The sequence below is a fragment of the Ranitomeya imitator genome, chromosome 5 (genome assembly GCF_032444005.1).
Source record: "Ranitomeya imitator isolate aRanImi1 chromosome 5, aRanImi1.pri, whole genome shotgun sequence".
NCBI classification, from domain to species: domain Eukaryota; kingdom Metazoa; phylum Chordata; class Amphibia; order Anura; family Dendrobatidae; genus Ranitomeya; species Ranitomeya imitator.
In genome coordinates this window covers 473,797,293-473,818,449 of record NC_091286.1, presented here as the reverse complement: position 1 = coordinate 473,818,449, position 21,157 = coordinate 473,797,293, and the positions used below count along the sequence as shown (strand labels likewise).

The 21,157-nt window shown below is 45.4% G+C and overlaps 1 long non-coding RNA gene across 1 annotated transcript; it reads left to right on the top strand.

The window, feature by feature from the left end:
* Positions 1-5,325: 5,325 nt before the first annotated feature.
* On the top strand, positions 5,326-13,405 carry LOC138680818 (uncharacterized). The gene is made up of 4 exons (XR_011321785.1): positions 5,326-5,481; positions 10,523-10,597; positions 10,779-10,856; positions 10,950-13,405. It is a non-coding gene; the product is annotated as an uncharacterized lncRNA (long non-coding RNA).
* Positions 13,406-21,157: the final 7,752 nt, after the last annotated feature.

Sequence of the window (21,157 nt, the reverse complement as noted above, 5' to 3'; positions counted from 1 at the left end):
CTTGTTAAATATGCTTATTTTGCACATTTATTTAATCAGGACTATTTACCAGGTGCGTTACTCTTAACCCCTTCATGACCCAGCCTATTTTGACCTTAAAGACCTTGCCGTTTTTTGCAATTCTGACCAGTGTCCCTTTATGAGGTAATAACTCAGGAACGCTTCAACGGATCCTAGCGGTTCTGAGATTGTTTTTTCGTGACATATTGGGCTTCATGTTAGTGGTAAATATAGGTCAATAAATTATGCGTTTATTTGTGATAAAAACGGAAATTTGGCGCAAATTTTGAAAATTTAGCAATTTTCACATTTTGAATTTTTATTCTGTTAAACCAGAGAGTTATGTGACACAATAGTTAATAAATAACATTTCCCACATGTATACTTTACATCAGCACAATTGTGGAAACAAAATTTTTTTGCCAGGAAGTTATAAGGGTTAAAATTTGACCAGCGATTTCTCATTTTTACAACGAAATTTACAAAACCATTTTTTTTTAGGGACCACCTCACATTTGAAGTCAGTTTGAGGTGTCTATATGGCTGAAAATACCCAAAAGTGACACCATTCTAAAAACTGCACCCCTCAAGGTACTCAAAACCACATTCAAGAAGTTTATTAACCCTTCAGGTGCTTCACAGCAGCAGAAGCAACATGGAAGGAAAAAATGAACATTTAACTTTTTAGTCACAAAAATTATCTTTTAGCAACAATTTTTTTATTTTCCCAATGGTAAAATGAGAACCTGAACCACGAAAGTTGTTGTCCAATTTGTCCTGAGTACGCTGATACCTCATATGTGGGGGTAAACCACTGTTTGGGCGCAGGGCTTGGAAGGGAAGGAGCGCCATTTGACTTTTTGAATGAAAAATTGGCTCCACTCTTTAGCGGACACCATGTCACGTTTGGAGAGCCCCCGCGTGCCTAAAAATTGGAGCTCCCCCACAACTGACCCCATTTTGGATCATCAAATTGATCTGTAAAAATGAAAAAGTACTTTTTTTTCACACAAAAATTTTTTCGCCTCAATTTTTTCATTTTCACATGGGCAATAGGATAAAATGGATCATAAAGTTTGTTGGGCAATTTCTCCCGACTAGGGTTGAGCGACCTTGACTTTTTTAGGGTCGAGCCGGGCTTCGCGAAACCCGACTATCTCAAAAGTCGAGTCGAGTGAAATCGGCCGATTATGGCGAAAAGTTTTCTTTCTCTCTCTCTCTCTCTCTCTCTCTCTCTCTCTCTCTCTCTCTCTCTCTCTCTCTCTCCTCCCCTCCGTCCGTCTGTCCCTGAACTGAAAAGCTGGTGTTACACATTGCAAATCGCTACAGCGCACAAGCGACAACATGGCGATAGGTCTTAGGGGCGTGGACGCCTATGTCATCACTCTGCCCACGCCCCTTCATTGGCTGAAAAAAATGGCGCCAAGCGCATCATACGAAACGCGACTTTGGCGCGAAAGTCGCGTACCGCATGGCCGACCCCACACAGGGATCGGGTCGGGTTTCATGAAACCCGACTTTGCCAAAAGTCGGCGACTTTTGAAAATGAACGATCCGTTTCGCTCAACCCTACTCCCGAGTACGCCGATACCTCATATGTGGGGGTAAACCACTGTTTGGGCACACGGCACTGCTCGGAAGGGAAGGCGCGCCATTTGACTTTTTGAATGGAAAATTAGCTCCAATTGTTAGCGGACACCATGTCGTGTTTGGAGAGCCCCCGTGTGCCTAAAAATTGGAGCTCCCCCACAAGTGACCCCATTTTGGAAACTAGACGCCCCAAGGAACTAATCTAGATGTGTGGTGAGCACTTTAAACCCCCAGGTGCTTCACAGAAGTTTATAATGCAGGGCCATGAAAATAAAAAATATTTTTTCTTTTCTCAAAAATGATTTTTTAGCCTGGAATTTCCTATTTTGCCAATGGTAATAGGAGAAATTGGACCACAAATGTTGTTGTCCAGTTTGTCCTGAGTACGCAGATACCCCATATGTGGGGGTAAACCACTGTTTGGGCGCTCGGCAGGGCTCAGAAGGGAAGGCACGCCATTTGGCTTTTTAAATGGAAAATTAGCTCCAATCATTATCGGACACCATGTCGCGTTTGGAGAGCCCCTGTGTGCCTACACATTAGAGATCCCCCACAAATGACCCCATTTTGGAAACTAGACCCCCAAAGGAACTAATCTAGATGTGTGGTGAGCACTTTGAACCCTCAAGTGCTTCACAGAAGTTTATAACGCAGAGCCATGAAAAAAAAAAAAAAAAAAATTTTTTCTCAAAAATGATTTTTTAGCCCAGAATTTTTTATTTTCCCAAGGGTTACAGGAGAAATTGGACCCCAAAAGTTGTTGTCCAGTTTCTTCTGAGTACGCTGATACCCCATGTGTGGGGGTAAACCACTGTTTGGGCACACGTCGGGGCTCAGAAGGGAAGTAGTGACTTTTGAAATGCAGACTTTGATGGACTGGTCTGCGGACTTCATGTTGCGTTTGCAGAGCCCCTGGTGTGCCTAAACAGTAGAAACCCCCCACAAGTGACCCCATTTTGGAAACTAGACGCCCCAAGGAACTTATCCAGATATGTGGTGAGCACTTTGAACCCCCAAGTGCTTCACAGACGTTTACAACGCAGAGCCGTGAAAATAAAAAATCATTTTTCTTTCCTCAAAAATGATGTTTTAGCAAACAATTTTTTATTTTCTCAAGGGTAACAGAAGAAATTGGACCCCAGTAATTGTTGCGCAGTTTGTCCTGAGTATGCTGGTACCCCATATGTGGGGGTAAACCACTGTTTGGGCACACGTCGGGGCTCGGAAGTGAGGGAGCACCATTTGACTTTTTGAATACAAGATTGGCTGGAATCAATGGTGGCGCCATGTTGCGTTTGGAGACCCCCTGATGTGCCTAAACAGTGGAAACCCCTCAATTCTACCTCCAACACTAACCCCCCCACACCCCTAACCCTAATCCCAACTGTAGCCACAACCCTAATTCCAACCCTAACCACAACCCTAATTCCAACCCTAACTCTAAGGCTATGTGCCCACGTTGCGGATTCGTGTGAGATTTTTCAGCATCATTTTTGAAAAATCCACGGGTAAAAGGCACTGCGTTTTACCTGCGGATTTTCCGCGGATTTCCAGTGTTTTTTGTGCGGATTTCACCTGCGGATTCCTATTGAGGAACAGGTGTAAAACGCTGCGGAATCCGCAACAAAGAATTGACATGCTGCGGAAAATACAACGCAGCGTTTCCGCGTGGTATTTTCCGCACCATGGGCACAGCGGATTTGGTTTTCCATAGATTTACATGGAACTGTAAACCTGATGGAACACTGCTGCGAATCCGCAGCGGCCAATCCGCTGCGGATCCGCAGCCAAATCCGCACCGTGTGCACATAGCCTAATTCTAAAGGTATGTGCACACGCTGCGGAAAACGCTGCGGATCCGCAGCAGTTTCCCATGAGTTTACAGTTCAATGTAAACCTATGGGAAACAAAAATCGCTGTACACATGCTGCAGAAAAACTGCACGGAAACGCAGCGGTTTACATTCCGCAGCATGTCACTTCTTTCTGCGGATTCCACAGCGGTTTTACAACTGCTCCAATAGAAAATCGCAGTTGTAAAACCGCAGTGAAATGCGCAGAAAAAACGCGGTAAATCCGCAGCGGTTTAGCACTGCGGAATTATCAAATCCGCAGCGGAAAAATCCGCAGAGGACCAGAATACGTGTGCACATACCGAAACCCTAACCCTACCCCTAGCCCTAACCCTACCCCTAACCCTAACCCTATTCTAACATTAGTGGGGAAAAAAAAATTCTTTATTTTTTTATTGTCCCTACCTATGGGGGTGACAAAGGAAGGGGTCATTTATTATTTTTTTTATTTTGATCACTGAGATAGATTATATCTCAGTGATCAATCTCAGTGATCAAAATGCACTTTGGAACGAATCTGCCGGCCGGCAGATTCGGCGGGCGCACTGCGCATGCGCCCGCCATTTTGGAAGATGGCGGCGCCCACGGAGAAGACGGACCGACCCCGGCAGGATCGGTAAGTATGATGGGGTGGGGGAGAGCACGGGGGGGGGGGGATCGGAGCATGGGGGGGTGGATCGGAGCGCGGGGGGTGGAACGGAGCATGGGGGGTTGAACGGAGCACGGGGGGGTTGAACGGAGCACGGGGGTGGAACGGAGCATGGGGGGTGGATCGGAGTGCAGGGGGGGTGATTGGAGCACGTGGGGGGTGATTGGAGCACGGAGGGAGCGGACAAGAGCACGGGGGGGAGCGGAGCACAGGACAGAGGGGAGCCGGAGCAGTGTACCGGAAAGATCGGAGGGCTGGGGGGGCGATCGGTGGGGTGGGGGCACATTAGTGTTTCCAGCCATGGCCGATGATATTGCAGCATCGGCCATGGCTGGATTGTAATATTTCACCATTTTTAATAGGTGAAATATTACAGATCGCTCTGATTGGCAGTTTCACTTTCAACAGCCAATCAGAGCGATCGTAGCCACGGGGGGGGGTGAAGCCACCCCCCCTGGGCTAAACTACCACTCCCCCTGTCCCTGCAGATCGGGTGAAATGGGAGTTAACCCTTTCACCCGATCTGCAGGGATGCGATCTTTCCATGACGCCACATAGGCGTCATGGGTCGGATTGGCACCGACTTTCATGACGCCTACGTGGCGTCAAAGGTCGGGAAGGGGTTAAAGAAAAATGTCATGATGTTTTCATAAAAAAGTAGTGGTTTATTGAATTGTCCACAGAAAAACCACATTGCAGCAAAACATAAAAATAGATGAAATAGTTACGAACAGATTGTCCATTTCTAAATATTAGCGTTTGTTCCACATCTTTCCCAAAGTTCTGAATGGTAAAAACCATCTGTGTGTGAAGTCTGAAGTCATCTTTCTGTCATGGAGTATAATCATGGCTACCAACTGTTCATTCCTTGTGTGTCCTCTGTAGTCTGTGGAGAATGATGGAGAAGGCCCAAGGTGACAGGCCCCACGTGACCAACCTCCCCTCCTCCTAAGAGACGTTTATATATATATATATCCCACAGACCACGTGTCCTCTCTATATGGTGTTAACTTATGCTCTGAGCTGTATATACATAAATAGCTTTTGTAATGTCAGCGAAAGACAATGTGTTCAGTACAGAATTGAGAATAATAATAATTAATAATTAATATATAACATGGCTTATATGTAATACCTGAAGAAAACTCATAAGAGTTAAAATGCGTTGTATGCTGTACTAACAAAACTTGGTTTTGCAATATATCATCGTTTCTCACCCACTGTGTTCCGGGAGCGCACACTACCTGGAGAAGAACTACACATGCGGCTTCCTATTGAAACACCTTGAGTGTTTTCACAAGTCCCCAGGATTGTGCTGCAAATCGTGAACAGGGGGAACAACAAATAATCCACCCAGTAGAAGTAGTAGTTTATAAAGACATCAAAAAAGGTGAGTGCAAAATAACACTTGTTTAGCATACATTCGAATCTAGTTGCTGCACTTAGAATCTGAGCTCTCCCCCCTCTTTCCATTTTTGTATTTTATATCCAACTGCATGAAGTAAGTAATTGATACAATAGAAAACAGAACTTAGTATTTGGTGCATAAACCTTTGTTTGCAATTACAGAGGTCAGACATTTCCTGTAGTTCTTGACCAAGTTTGCAGCAGGAATATTGGCCAAGTTCTCCATACAGATCTTTTCCATATCTTTCAGATTTCGCAGCTGTGGCTGGGCAATGTTGAGTTTCAGTTCCCGCCAAAGATTTTCTATTGGGTTCAAGTCTGAAGAATGGCTAGACCAATGCAGGACCTTCAAATGCTTTTTAGTTGCCATGGTTGTGTGTTTTGGGTCATTGTCATTCTGGAAGACTCAGCTATGACCCATGCTCTTACTGAGGGAAGGAGGTTGTTAGCCAAAATCTCATGATACCTGACCCCATCCATCCTCCCTTCAATACGGTGCAGTCATACACTTTGCAGAAAAGCACCCTTAAAGTATGATGTTTCCCCATCATGCTTCACGGTTGGGATGATGTACTCGGGGATGTACTCATAACTCTACTTCCTCCAAACATGGCTAGTGAAGTTGGTACCAAAAAGTTCTATTTTGGTCTCATCTGACCACATGACCTCCCATGCCTTGTCTGGATCATCCAGATGGTCATTGGCAAACTTCAAATGGGTCTGGACATCTGCTGATGTGAGCAGGGGGACCTTGCATGCCCTGCAAAAGTTTAATCCATGACAGTGTAGTGTGATACTAATAGCAATGTTTGATTGTCATGCACAGTGTGAGTAGACTAAGTGCAACATGAAGGAATGAGGGGAAGGGAGGCCAACACTGGGGGGCGGGGGGGAGCAGAGACCCCTAGGCAGATCTAAAGTCACCCTGTCTGCCATAAACGTCCCTAAATAGGTTCTGCACCTATTGCCGAACAGGAACCTAATCCCTGCCTCACCCTGGCAATAAGCTCTGCTTAGGGAAGTATGGGGTGTGCACTGGCCGATCCCCACTACAACTAAAGACAGCTGGGATAGACTTCCAAGGGGAACACTAATGTTGAGCAGACTTGGAGAGATAACAAAGACATCCTCCAAATGCCAAAGAGAAAAATAGCCGACTGCTATAGCTCCAAGCCTCAACAGGGAAAAATGGAAATATCTCCAGCAACTCCTAGAAGCAGGCAGGAAGTCTATAAAGACTCAGTACAGGTGTGTCAATTAGAGCTGGGGGAGGTTGCCACTGGGTCCAAGAGTCAGAAGGATTAGGAAGGCGTCTGCAAAGCCAACCTCAGAAACCTTCTGCAGCCAGATGCATTGCGACTGCAGTCTCTGTGTGAAGAAACCAGATAACATCTTAAATTACACAGACTAAAATGTTTAGCAAACCAAGAAGAATTTACTTTTTATGTGTATGTTGGCTTTTGGATTTAAGTGTTGATTTCTGGTTGGTCAAGAAAACAGAATTTTGTTTGTGCAAGCCTGGAGTATTGACTTGTAAGCTGATATTTGATATAACATAGTGTGCTCTTATCCTTGATGAATAGTGAGGTTTAGTAATTTTCTAATTATACATTGTCTAGCCCAGATAGTTTGTTAGATTTTCCTCCTCCGTTTTAAAAATGATGAAAACAGATTACATAATCAAATAATGCAACTTGGTCATCACCATTCTTCCCCTTATCAGTGAGGGTGGACTGAAAGACACTGGTTACATCTGAAAATAGGCTACATGCCACTATATAAAGGGACTTTCTTTTCTGGTTTGGGTGACTCTTCAGGATCACAGCTTAGGGTACTATGGACCCAGCTGTTAGGACTGCTTCATTGACCATCACTGAAACCCCAGAGACATAGTAAAGAATCCAGGTTGGTACAATTGGTTCACCTGGCCACATACTTCACTGCTCTCGGTTAGCTTCCGAAGCTTGTCATTACCTCCTCACTGTGAGAGCCTGACAAAAGTGAGGAGACCCTGGTGGGGTATGCATCACTGGAAGCAGCTCTAATCGCAGTGAGTCAACGGAAGGGTGAGACTCTGTAATTTGCACCATCTTGGGTATTTGCTGGGACTGTTCTGTATGCTATTGTGTGTTGTGGTTTACTAAAGTATTGCCACACTGTTTTACCCTCACCCTGTGTTGTCTGAGTAGTATTCTGCACACTGGGAGAGAGAGCAGGCGTTCAGTGGTATGAACCCTGGTCCATGCAGTATTGCTTAACACAGCCGGGCCAGTGGATGAGAGCACCCACTGACTCCCATGTGTCCACACTCTGACTCACCCGTAACATTGAGATTGTGGTCGCAGCCTTCTTCAGATCATTGACCAGGTCCCTGCATGTAGTTCTGGGCTGATACCTTTCTCAGAATCATCCTAACTCTGTGAGGCAAGATTTTGCATGGAGCCCTAGACCGTGGAAGACTAACAGTCATCTTGTGTTTCTTCTATTTTCTAATAATTGTGCCAACAGTTGACTTCTCACCAAACTGCTTGCCTATTGTCCTGAAGCCCATCCCAGCCTAGTGCAAGTCGACAATTTTGTCCCTGGGGTCCTTTGTTCTTGGCCATGGTATAGAGCAGTGTTCCCCAACTCCGGTCCTCGAGAGCCACCAACAGGTCATGGTTTCAGGATCTCCCTTGTATTGCACAGGTGATAATTGCATCACCTGGCCAGGCAAGCATTCAATCACCTGTGCAATACTAAGGAAATCCTGAAACCTTGACCTGTTGGTGGTACTCGAGGACCGGAGCTGGGGAACACTGGTATAGAGGTTGGAGTGTGATTGTGTTTTATACAGGTAACAAGTTTAAACAGGTGCAGATAATACAGGTAATGAGTGCAGAGTAGGAGGGATTTGTAAAGAAAAACTAACAGGTCCATGAGAGCCAGAATTCTTGTTGGATGGTAGGTGATCAAATACTTATTTCATGCTGACGTCTAGTATGGGTCGGGGTGCTGACATCAGTATTGCAGTCAATCAGTGAGTTTAGCGAATCTAAGGGAGGTGTCCTGTCTACATTGGCAGAGTTGCTACATTAGCTGGTCAAGTGGTTCTGCCAAAATCAAGATTTGTTCGAATTTAAACGTAATGTGGTTATTTAGATTAAAACATGACTAACTTTGTATAATCTAGAAATAAGTGAAAGCATATATATTTGGTGGTCAGTTATCTTCTTCTCTTATGGGTTAGGGTTAGGATCCCTTAGGGGTAGGGTTAGGGTTAGGATCCCTTATGGTTAGGGTTAGGGGTAGGGTTAGGGGTAGGGTTAGGGTTAGGATCCCTTTATCACCTTTATGTTGGGGGGTGGCATATCAGTGTGTTTTCTGGTTTTTTAATATAAAAACGCATGCGTTTTTAACGCAAAAAAACACATGCACAAAAAAACGCATGCATCCCCATTGACTCCAATGTATTTTTTTGACCCAAAAAAACGCATGAAAACGCATGCGTTTTTTTGGTCCAAAAAACGCCTCTCAAAAATACTACAAGTTGCATTTCTGAAAATGAACGCATGCATTAAAAAAACGCATGCGTTGCAAAACGCGACCAAACGCGTACAAACAGGGAAAAATATAGGAAAAAATAACGCTGCAGACAAAAACGCAAGTGTGAAACCACCCTTACAGATTCTGTAATAAAGCATTTTACAGTTTACTGTACTTTTATTGTGAAATAGCAAAACTACTTTCTACACGGTATATTAGTCCTCCTGTTATCAATCATATTAACATCACTGATGCATAAAAGTGTTTCTTGCTAATCAATAGCTTATGCACAAATCCAGTCCATGAATCAGCTGAATTCCCTTATCCATGCAACACTTTCAATTTCTTGTGAAGCAGTGGTTAACATTTCGGCTCTGAAAACCAGAAAGACAGGATGCAAAACTTGTATTTCTGCTAATGCGCATGATGGGGTATATTGCTATATTAGGAACTTGAAATATCACCTTCAAAGCATCAAGCACCACATTGTAAGGCCCCTTTCACACATCAGTTTTATTGTATCATGCAAAGAAAGAAGAGAGAACCACTCCAAAGTAATGCACACCACTACTCAGTATATAAATATAAAAGGTAACGGCGTGTAACGGCGACACGCGTTGGGTTCTCCCCCACACTGATTCCTGCTTCTGTTCCTCCCCCGGTTTCAGCATTTTGATTTTGTGTCCCTTATTGCGCTGGACATGTGGACTATCATTGATATTGCCTTCATTTGGCTGTGGTCAGCCCACCTTGGCATAGCCTTTATTTAGGTTCACATGCACTATTGTCCATATTTTGGCGGCACATCAGCAATTCTTTGGCATACAGGTACATATTGTGTACAATTTCCATTGCAGGCACTTGTTGGTATTTTTGTGTTATCAGGTATCTTTCAGTGTGCACGCTTTAACCATTGGTCTACCTGCATTGTTCCTTGTTCGCTCTTGGTACATATATTCATTGTTTACTTTTCAACCGGGGGTGGTTGTAGTGTGCTTTGTGCACAAAGGGACGGGGTCATTCCTCATATTTCATGATATTTCATATTTTGTATTGAACTCATGTGGAATTTATGCCTCTTGACCTTTTGATTGGCGGGATCACCGTGAGTGTGATGTCATTGTTTTTAGATGTTTAATCTATAGTGTCAATAAAAGTTTACCTTTTATATTTATATACTGAGTAGTGGTGTGCATTACTTTGGAGTGGTTCTCTCTTCTTTCTTAGCATTATGTCATGTTACCACTTTTTTGCACCCCTATAATACCGACTTCTGTAATAGTAGTGCGCCAGTTTCTTTTCAATATCAATTGTTAGTTTTTTTGTATCAGTCGCAATCCGTCGTTTTTTTTAAATCATTCGCCGGATCCACTTTTCTCTCATAGACTTGTATTAGCGATGGATGGCATCACATTTCATCAGTCATTCGCTGGATCCGTCAAATTGTTTATCCAGCTGCCGGAGATGACAAAGTAATGTATATAATTTTTGTTTAACAGGAAGCTGCAGCATCAGAGGTGCTTCCAGAAGGAGACGGACGGGGTGGAGAAATACCCGGAGCGGGAATGCGTTTAGTAAGTTTCTTACATGCATCGCAGAAACAGATCATCTCAGTACACACAACATCGTCAAAGACATCACAGTACACAGAGCACATAAAAAAACAGATCATCACAGACATCACAGTATACACAACACATTAGCCTACATCCAAGTACATAATGTTTTTTTCTTTTCTTTTTTTTTTTTTTTAAGTCTTCCGATCCTGGGGCTCGACGTAGAGGTCCTCAAAGCACCTCCCAGGGTTGTTAGTGTCTGGGTGGTCGCCACCAAGTAAGTACCTTTTTTATTTTTTGTATTTTGTATTTTTCCACTTCATGTTGTTGATTTGAGTCTCATGTTTTTGTTTTCTCTCTTTTATAACAGGCTTCACAGCATGCTCCTGACTCTGATGTTGAGGAGGCCGGTTAAGATATCAACCTCTTCATAGATCTAGTCCGAGAGCAGGAGCCGCTATGGAACATGGGAACCTCCGCCACGCTGATCAAGGTGTGACCCGACGGCTCTGGGAGGAAGTATGTCACGAAGTAGTGGACAGTTGGGAGGACCTTGAGGCCATGAACACAATGGAGAAATATTTCTTGTAGTTGAAATATTCTGTGCCAGATGCAGCAGGTTTCACGATGCGGATATGTTTCCCGTCTACTGCACCCAAGCAATTGGGAAACTGACAATTTTTTTTTATTTTTCTGTAATATCCAGCCAACTCTCCGTTGTGGGATAAATTCTTTGTGCAAACAGTCCCACAATGCACAGCAGGTGTGCTTAACAATCCCCGATATGGTGGAAATCACGAATCTCAATTGAAAATAGAGTGAGGAAAGGGATTCTCCAGTTGCAAGGAATCTGTGAAAAAAGGCAAGGCAATAATTACCATAGCCCCAGGAAGCAGAGCACTCCATCTGCGCCCGCACAGCCTCAGGAAGATGGCCGCCGCCACCGATAAAGCCATGATTCACCCAGCTCTGCTGCTTACCTTGGATACCGGGCCGCTGCATCACCTCACCTTTGGAAGGGACCCTGCTCACGCCATACCGCTCACTGCGCCTCATCATCCCTGCACCTTTGCCGCCGCAACAGCACTGATGCAACCCCCCATGGACACCAGGCTGTGGAGTCGCCCACCTAAACAGGAAGGGACCCTGTTCAGGGGCACGCCATATCGCCCACCGCACCTCTGCCGACACCATGCCTCCTGTGACCCTGCTCTGCCACCGCCAGCCCTCAGGTAAGATACTGTAAATTCGGACAATAAGACAGACCCCCATATTATAAAAAATATTTTTTTCTGCAATTTGGGGTGCGTCTTATGGTCCGGTGCATCTTATATTCCGAAAAATACGGAAATACCAACAACATTACAGTTATAAGTGTGCTTTAACAATAAAAATGGCTTACCGAAGAGTCACCATCAGACGCTCCGTCGGTGAAATGGCAATATGTGTCACTTCTTCAGATGAGGTGTCCAATCCGTTACACCACCCCCAAAAAAATTCAAAGTTTTCTGTTTTCATACGAACGTAGCTGAAAAACTTCTCTTAACTCCATATATAATGTTGAATACACCCCACGTGTTATTCTCTTTGCTGTGATTGGGTGGATCCGAAAACATCGTTGGCGCTGATGCATGATGCACTTTCTCTTGCTCCTTCTCTAGAACAATCGCTTCCAGACGATTCGCCTCAAAAGTGAAATCCACATAAATCTTCAGAATGTGTGCCATCACACCTTCCATCTTTGCACTACTTGCTCTACAAACTGGGCTGTAGGAACACTGTATATAGGTTTTCAGTAGCCAATAATGTTTTGAAGCCTCCCATGGGCATTTTTAAAAATGGATCCGTCGTAATCCGTGGAAAAAAAACGGAAGAAACGGATGAAAAACTGGATAAACTGATCCGTCACATCAGTTTTTCACAATTTACGATGGATCCGTTGAGCCGACAGATTGTGACTGACGGCAGGAAACTGATGTGTGAGAGCAGCCTTAGGAATTCAGCTGATAATGTTAGAAAGTGTGCATGGAGACAAGGGTAATTTAGATCAAGGTGAAATCAGTAGGCAGCAAAATCAAGCCTGTGAGGAAACCGTGTGTGCAGTGCATATGTAGTGAGCTGGCCGGCTGTGACTGTTCTGTTATCATTGACATAGAATCTGTGACAGACACTGCCCCCGTGTGGCCAGAAGTTATACCTATGCCAAATGTGATTACAGAGGGACAAACTGTATTGGCAAAACTTCCCCCTGTGATGTCATGTGAACAGGAAGGGGAGGAAAAGAGAGAGCCCGGGAAACTGGTGTGTGCAGAGAGAGGTCTGTGTCTGCTGGCGTCCTCCTGTAGATGCGATATAGAAGATTGCCTGGATGACCGCTATCTCTTGGAAGCCGACATCCAGATTGTTCCCAGCTCCCACACTGCGGAGCACCCAACGGTGACATCTTCACAGATCCTGGAGCCCATGAACTGTAAGCGGGTCCTCTGTTGAGAGGCCGAACATTCCTCCCTTACCTGTTGAACCCCAAGGACTACAGTCTGGACCTGAGAGACGGAGTTTTGTTTGATCCCTGTTGTTTTCTCTTCGGCTGGAGCGTCCCCCTGCAGTGACAGACAGGCCTGCGACGTGGGAAGATAACCTCTTGGAACAAAGGAACTGGTAACGTGTGGATAGGGAAAGTGAGGGACAGTTTGTTATTACACGTTATCTCTGTGAATCGGCATATTTTGTACTGTATATTATTGTGTTCCGCTGTGTTAAGGAAAATGTATAACAGTAAAGATACGGTTGTTAAAATAGAATCTGAGTGTGGAAGTTTTGCTGGGCCAGATCATGGATATACATGGGCGACCTTGCCCTCGGTCACTTCACATACACACTAGAGGGAAAGGACTGCACCGAAGAAGACTGCGCTTACTGTGCACACACTCCAGACAGGGAGGGAAGGAGAGAGTAGCAGGCTGAAGCGGCGGTGTGAAGAGACCCAGACAAGGACCTGGTGGGTCACATGACCAGAGTGGGAATGTCCTAAAGACAAGAGCTAGCACCTGAGAGTACAAGGCTGAAAATAAGATCTGGCAATGCAGGTAGCGGGGTCAGACAAGCCAAGGTCAGTAACAGGAGGACAATGCAGGACAAAACGAGTGAGACAAAAGCGTAGTTAGGTGTCAAGCCGGAGTCAGTTAACCATAGAACCAAACAATGCAGTACAGCTTCAACAGGCAATAGCAAAGTGGGGGACAGACCGGATCAGCAACAGGAAATATTCACGCAGAGCAGGCACAAGGCACAAACACACAAAACACCAGGGTCAACTAAACTCAGCCGAGGGCAGGATTCTAACTGGCAAGGTTTCGAGCTAACCGAGGCTATAAAAAGCCCTCCAAGAACAAGAAAGAGGCCACAAATAACCCCTGGCACGTCAGTCTGAAAATACCATAGGATCATGACAAGACCTTTGGCAAAAATGACGTTAGTCGATAAAGCAATCTATATATTCCACAAAGCGGCATAGAGATTAAAAAAGGCAAAGCAGACGACAATTGTGAAGCCTTTCTTGTTAAAAGGCCAATTAACCAAATGCATGAATTAAGCCGGCGTCACACTAGGCGTAAGTAAATATGGTCTGTTTTTTACGGCTGTGTCCCAAAACACTGTTCCGTATTCAATGCAAGGATGCGATTTTTACGCACAAATGTATCCGTGTGTCATCCGTATGGTATCCATATGGCTTCCATATGGAGATTTTTTTCTCGCAGGCTTGCAAAATGGACATATCATGGATCCATCGGCTCAAATATTCTTAAAAACATATATACAGTGTGTGTATATATATATATATATATATATATATATATATATATATATATTTAATTCAGCGCTAGATAGCAGAAAAGCCGGTAATTCATTTGCCAGCTTTTCCTATCTCCTTCACAAACCTGACAGGATATGAGACATGGTTTACATACAGTAAACCATCTCATACAGTTAGGGCCAGAAATATTTGGACAGTGACACAATTTTCGCGAGTTGGGCTCTGCATGCCACCACATTGGATTTGAAATGAAACCTCTACAACAGAATTCAAGTGCAGATTGTAACGTTTAATTTGAAGGGTTGAACAAAAATATCTGATAGAAAATGTAGGAATTGTACACATTTCTTTACAAACACTCCACATTTTAGGAGGTCAAAAGTAATTGGACAAATAAACATAACCCAAACAAAATATTTTTATTTTCAATATTTTGTTGCAAATCCTTTGGAGGCAATCACTGCCTTAAGTCTGGAACCCATGGACATCACCAAACGCTGGGTTTCCTCCTTCTTAATGCTTTGCCAGGCCTTTACAGCCGCAGCCTTCAGGTCTTGCATGTTTGTGGGTCTTTCCGTCTTAAGTCTGGATTTGAGCAAGTGAAATGCATGCTCAATTGGGTTTAGATCTGGAGATTGACTTGGCCATTGCAGAATGTTCCACTTTTTGGCACTCATGAACTCCTGGGTAGCTTTGGCTGTATGCTTGGGGTCATTGTCCATCTGTACTATGAAGCGCCGTCCAATCAACTTTGCAGCATTTGGCTGAATCTGGGCTGAAAGTATATCCCGGTACACTTCAGAATTCATCCGGCTACTCTTGTCTGCTCTTATGTCATCAATAAACACAAGTGACCTAGTGCCATTGAAAGCCATGCATGCCCATGCCATCACGTTGCCTCCACCATGTTTTACAGAGGATGTGGTGTGCCTTGGATCATGTGCCGTTCCCTTTCTTCTCCAAACTTTTTTCTTCCCATCATTCTGGTACAGGTTGATCTTTGTCTCATCTGTCCATAGAATACTTTTCCAGAACTGAGCTGGCTTCTTGAGGTGTTTTTCTGCAAATTTAACTCTGGCCTGTCTATTTTTGGTATTGATGAATGGTTTGCATCTAGATGTGAACCCTTTGTATTTACTGTCATGGAGTCTTCTCTTTACTGTTGACTTAGAGACAGATACACCTACTTCACTGAGAGTGTTCTGGACTTCAGTTGATGTTGTGAACGGGTTCTTCTTCACCAAATTAAGTATGCGGCGATCATCCACCACTGTTGTCATCCGTGGACGCCCAGGCTTTTTGAGTTCCCAAGCTCACCAGTCAATTCCTTTTTTCTCAGAATGTACCCAACTGTTGATTTTGCTACTCCATGCATGTCTGCTATCTCTCTGATGGATTTTTTCTTTTTTTTCAGCCTCAGGATGTTCTGCTTCACCTCAATTGAGAGTTCCTTTGACCGCATGTTGTCTGCTCACAGCAACAGCTTCCAAATGCAAAACCACACACCTGGAATCTACCCCTGACCTTTTAACTACTTCATTGATTACAGGTTAACGAGGGAGACGCCTTCAGAGTTAATTGCAGCCCTTAGAGTCCATTGTCCAATTACTTTTGGTCCCTTGAAAAAGAGGACGCTATGCATTACAGAGCTATGATTCCTAAACCCTTTCTCCGATTTGGATGTGGAAACTATCATATTGCAGCTGGGAGTGTGCACTTTCAGCCCATATTATATATATATATATAATTGTATTTCTGAACATGTTTTTGTAAACAGCTAAAATAACAAAACTTGTGTCACTGTCCAAATATTTGTGGCCCTAACTGTATCCCTTCTTTTATTACATATTCCTCTTTAGTAGTGTAAGAAGTGTCTTTGTGTCAAATTTGGGGTCTCTAGCTATTAAATTAAAGGGTTAAATCCCGGAAAAAATTGGCGTGGGCTCCTGCGCAATTTTCTCAGCCAGAGTGGGAAAGTCAGTGACTGAGGGCAGATATTAATAGCCTAGAGAGGGACCATGGTTATAGGACCCCCCTGGCTAAAAACATCTGCCCCCAGCCACCCCAGAAATGGCGCATCTGTAAGATGCGCCTATTCTGTCACTTAGCCTCTCTCTTCCCACTCCCCTGTGGAGGTGGGATATGGGGTAATGAAGGGTTAATGTCACCTTGCTATTGTAAGGTGACATTAAGCCAGGTGTCAATTATGACACCTATCCATTATTAATCCAACAGTACGAAATGGTTAATAAAACACACACATTTTTAAAAAGTAATTTAAAGACACATGGTGTTTTAATATTTTATTATACTCTTAATCCATCTGAAGACCCTTATCACCTGTAACAAAGTTAAAAAAAGCCAAACAACAATATTCCATACCTTCCGTCGTTAGTCTTGTCCCACGCTGTAAATCCATCTGAAGGGGTTAAATCATTTTACACCCAGGAGCTCTGCTAATGCAGCTGTGCTCCTGACTGTAAAACTTGGTGAATGAATGGAATGCAGGGGAATGTACTGTAGTTACCTCGAGTCGCGGTGATGCGCCCTCTGCTGGATGAACTCATATGAACTCGAGCCTGGGAAAATATTCTGAAAAGTTTGCGGCCGAAACTCCGCCCCCTCATCCCCGGACTTCAAAATGGGCAGCGGATGCGTTGAAAAACTGCATCCGCTGCCCACCTCGTGCACAAATTTAACAACGTGCATCGGTACGTTGGCCCGACGCATAGCTACGGACCCGTACCGACACAAGTGTGAAAGAGGCCTTAATGAGCGTTGAATAAAAAAAAAAAAAAAAAACGGAAAAAAACAGCATGGGCTCCCATGCAATTTTCTGCTCCAGAGGGGGAAAGCCGACGGCTGAGAGCCAATATTTGTAGCCTGCTATGAATATCAGCCCGCAGCTGTCTGCGGAGCCTTTACTGGCTATTAAAATAAGGGGACCCCTCCAAAAAAATGACGTGGGGTCCCCTATATTTTATAGCCAGTAAGGGTACGCAGACAGCTGCGGGCTGATATTCATAGCCTAGAGAGGGGCCATGGATATTGGCCCTCCCCCCGGCTACAAATACCAGTCCGCAGCTGCCCCAGAAATGGCGCATCTGTAAGATGCGCCAATTCCGGCACTTAGCCTCACTCTTCCCACTCCCGTGTAGCGGTGGGATATGGGGTAATAAGGGGTTGATGTCACCTTGCTATTGTAAGGTGACATTAAGCCGGGTTAATAACGGAGAGGCCTATCCATTATTAATCCAATAGTAAGAAAGGGTTAATAAAACACACACATCGGGTGATGTCACTGCTCTATAGGACCTCAGTGACACACTGACAGGAGACAATGGCTCCTGCAGTGCATCACTGAGGATACTATAGTTCAAATTCTCACTTTATGGCAATTTCTGCGTGGGAAAATATCTCACACAGCAATGCCAAAAGTGAGACTAGGGACTATTTTTTTTTACAGCGGCGGAGGAATACAGTGCGGAACGATACCTTCCTCCCGTCATTGTGTTCCTGGAGCCCCTAGAGAGCGGTCGCATCAGCTGATACTGCCGTTCTCCATGGGAGATCGTCGTGGGACACTCGTGGATTTCTGCGGACAGGGAGTATATTGGTTGTTTGTTATTTTCATATTTTTTTTACAGATGACACTGGCTTTGGGGAACAAAGTGACAAGTAATGGTGAGTATGAACTCCATGTTTAATGTACTGTATGTCTGTATGTATGTATTGTATGTAATGTATGAATGTACTGTATGTAGTATGTATGTAGTATGTATGTATGTTTTTTTTTTTCTTTTTCATTCAGCACATTAGCCAGATGATGGGACTACTACTGTCCCATCATTGGCTAATGTGTCAATCACTGTCACTGTAGTAGGCATCGTCCGATGGGACTTGTAGTCCCATCAGACGATGCCTGCACACAAGCACAGAGCCCCGGCATGCCGCACAAAGCCCCAGCAGCCCACACAGAGCCCCGGCATGCCATACAGAGCCCCGGCACGCCGCACAGAGCCCTGGCACACACGCACAGAGCCCCGGCAGCCCGCACAGAGCCCTGGCACACCGCACAGAGCCCCGGCACGCCCATGCAGAGCCCCGGCACACACGCACAGAGCCCCTTCACACACGCACAGAGCCCCTTCACACACGCACAGAGGCCCGGCACGCCCGCACAGAGCCCCGGCAGGCCTGTACAGACCCCCCGGCAGCTCGCACAGACCCCTGGTAGCCCACACAGAGCCCCGGCAGGCCGCACTGAGCCCCGGCACACACGCACAGAGCCCCGGCACACACGCACAGAGCCCCAGCACACACGCACAGAGCCCCGGCACACACGCACAGAGCCCCGGCACGCTGCACAAAGCCCCAGCAGGCACGCACAGACCCCCCCCACGGTCACGCACAGACCCGGCCCGCACACACACACGCAGTCTCCGCCCTCGCACCACCCACATAGTGCATCATTGCACTATAGGAACTTCCGATTCCGGTATCTGATATCGCAAAAGTATCGGAACCCGGTATTGGAATTCTGATACAGCGAATATCGGCCGATACCCGATATTTGCCGTATTGGAATGCTCAACACTAATTATAATGTATAGTGTATAATATAGGTAGTATAGAAAGTGACATTAGGGTAAGATAGTGTTAATGTTTGGGACTAGCCCATAGTGACAGGGGATTAGTGTTAGGGAAAGAGACCACTTCCTGTAGTTAGTAAGCTTGGGCACTAGTTCAAGTGCAAGTATGAGGTGCACAGTGAGCAGAGCTGCTTTAAAGGGAACCTGTCACCTGAATTTGGCGGGACTGGTTTTGGGTCATATGGGCGGAGTTTTCGGGTGTTTGATTCACCCTTTCCTTACCTGCTGGCTGCATGCTGGCCTCAATATTGGATTGAAGTTCATTCTCTGCCCTCCGTAGTACACGCCTGCGCAAGGCAATCTTACTATGGAGGACAGAGAATGAACTTCAATCCAATATTTCAGCCAGCATGCAGCCAGCGGGTAAGGAAAGGGTGAATCAAACACCCAAAAACTCCACCCATATGACCCAAAACCAGTCCCGCCAAATTCAGGTGACAGGTTCCCTTTAAGGTTGAAATGGAGTGAGAGGAGACTAAGTACAGGGAAATAGAGAAATACTGAAGTGACATATGAGAGAGTAGCTTCCGGAAAGGGGTCCTCCAATAGGACTACAAGTCACCAGAAACCTTGAGCTTGCAAACACTGAAGGTAATGTACCTAAACTGGACTGAGTTAATGGGACCAGCAGTAGATCTGAGTCACCCGCCAGGGCCCATGGGGTACTCTGTACCGGGTCCGGTGTTCACAGGGGGATGTCGCCATGGCAGTGACCCGGACAGTGGCCCTGGGCGCCCATGTAAAAGGGGGAAAGTCTTTGAAGGGAATAAAGTTTATGTTCGTGACGCCACCTGTGGTATTCGGTCAGTGGGGACCGACGCTGCTTTAAGGGGTCCTCTGGGGTGATGTTATGGCAGCCAGATGGTATAACTTCCCACAGGTGAAATGTATCCCCAGGGCTCCAGGTGTGTAGATGGAAGATGGTGAATGGCGAAGTAAAAATGAGGACATAGGTTTGCAGTCTCTTTACCTTGTTTACAGAAGACTTCAGGCAGCCACAGTCCAGGGCACCAGATCACAGGGCAGGCAGGGTCCGGCCGGCTTGGAGGCATGTTAGGAGTCCCCTTATCCAGGTGGAGATCAAAGCCTTCCTCTAGCGCCATGGTGTTGTAGTTCCTTACTGCCTATGGCATCATATAAGGTCCTCACAGATGTTCTCTCTCTGTCCCATGTATAGGATAAGACATAACCCGTATGACTGGTGACTTGAGCCTGTTTATAGGGACTCTAGCACGCGCCAGGCTCTATGGGTGTCACCGTGCCTCCTGGGTATTAAGGTGGACAGGTAACTTGGAGTTCAGCAGTCCTGCCGGTCTCTGATGTAAGTCATGGAGTCCCTTACAACCTCGGTGTTCCGGCTACCGGTGTCTGCGCCTCAGAAGGAGGCAGCCTGCTCGTGGCTGGTCTCCCATTGGTGTTCCTCTCCTGTGCTTCGCTCTCCTTCACGCTCACTGCAATATATTTGGCTTTCGTATAATCTCTTCCCAGGAGCTGCAGCGCTGCGGCTACACAGTTCTCTACACCTTCTGCATCAGACTTCTCCAGTCTGTTTCCTGGCAAAAACTGACTAACTTTCCTTACAACCTACCATAAATATGGGGAGTCACCTAGTAAATAGGATCAAAAGCTCCCCCTGGTGGCCTGGAGTGTGAATTTGTTGCAAATATGCAATTTTCACACCTCCAGCTACAATCCGACTAATTGCACTTGGCTTTGCTAATTTATACTTATACTGAGCATGGCTGAGCATGCCTAGTTAGCAGGTGACTGCATGTATGTAAATTGCATACATGCATTAACATGATCAGGGGCATAGCTACAGTAGGTGCAAGGTGTGACGCAAGTCACTACAGTAAATATTAGTCCCAGAATAGGAGAGAAAGACTACAATAACAGATAGTAAAAATATATATACTACTTACTGAATAAGTAAAGGGAGGTCAAACAATCCGAGGTCAGGTCCAGGAAATGGCGCAATACCACTAGGAGAAGTCCCCGACGCTCCCTGAGGAAGGAAGTCTTGTACTTCCGAAACGCGTCAGGGAGGGTGGGAGCCCACACGTGTCTTGCTTATATACCACTAGGTAGGTCACGCCAATATGATGATGTTAA